Source organism: Anabrus simplex, chromosome 2 (genome assembly GCF_040414725.1).
Source record: "Anabrus simplex isolate iqAnaSimp1 chromosome 2, ASM4041472v1, whole genome shotgun sequence".
Taxonomy (NCBI): domain Eukaryota; kingdom Metazoa; phylum Arthropoda; class Insecta; order Orthoptera; family Tettigoniidae; genus Anabrus; species Anabrus simplex.
The window spans coordinates 1,072,660,747-1,072,661,523 of record NC_090266.1 but is presented as its reverse complement, the minus strand read 5'-3'; the positions used below and the strand labels follow the sequence as shown (position 1 = coordinate 1,072,661,523).

The window sequence follows — 777 nt, the reverse complement described above, 5'->3', positions numbered from 1 at the left end:
CCGCAGTGCTTTGACCCATGCGCCGTGCGCCGATGTTCATCCCACGTTAACGGTTAACTCGCGACGTATTGCCATCTTCACGACACTGGTGTCTGTGACAGACTGCTCAGCTACGCCACAGCTAGCCGCATTGTTCATGGGTCTTACACGGCACAGTGACTTATAGCCAGTCAGTGTATATTTAAATGAGAACGAACATAGTGCTTTTAATCGAAACAGACTTTCAACGTATTAGGTCATATTACGTACATGTAGTACGTGTTGAAGAGATGTTAAGTACAGAACAAAAATGGCCAGCCGGACACCAGTGGGATCCGAACCCACAACCTCCCGATTTCGCGTCGGTTGCTCTACCAATTGAGCTATGGTGGCCTAGGCCATCTTTGTTCTGTCTGAAAGGATCTGAGCTACAGGTCTGGCACTGCTGCTAGCACACTGTAGAGTGCATTTAAGTCGCCCGTTGTGGGGCATGTCAATGAATATTGAATTTTCACGACCGCATTGTAATCGAAACAGACTTTCAACGTATTAGGTCGTATTACGTACATGTAGTACGTGTTGAAGAGATGTTAAGTACAGAACAGGTTGTGGGTTCGGATCCCACTGGTGTCCGGCTGGCCATTTTTGTTCTGTACTTAACATCTCTTCAACACGTACTACATGTACGTAATACGACCTAATACGTTGAAAGTCTGTTTCGATTACAATGCGGTCGTGAAAATTCAATATTCATAGTGCTTTTAATTTTAGCATAACAATTGAACGTAAAAACTTCAA

The 777-nt window shown here is 44.5% G+C and overlaps 1 non-coding gene across 1 annotated transcript; it reads right to left on the bottom strand.

The window, feature by feature from the left end:
- Positions 1–295: 295 nt before the first annotated feature.
- Positions 296–372, bottom strand: TRNAS-CGA (transfer RNA serine (anticodon CGA)). The gene has a single exon. It is a non-coding gene; the product is annotated as a tRNA-Ser (tRNA).
- Between the last annotated feature and the right edge of the window lie 405 nt (positions 373–777).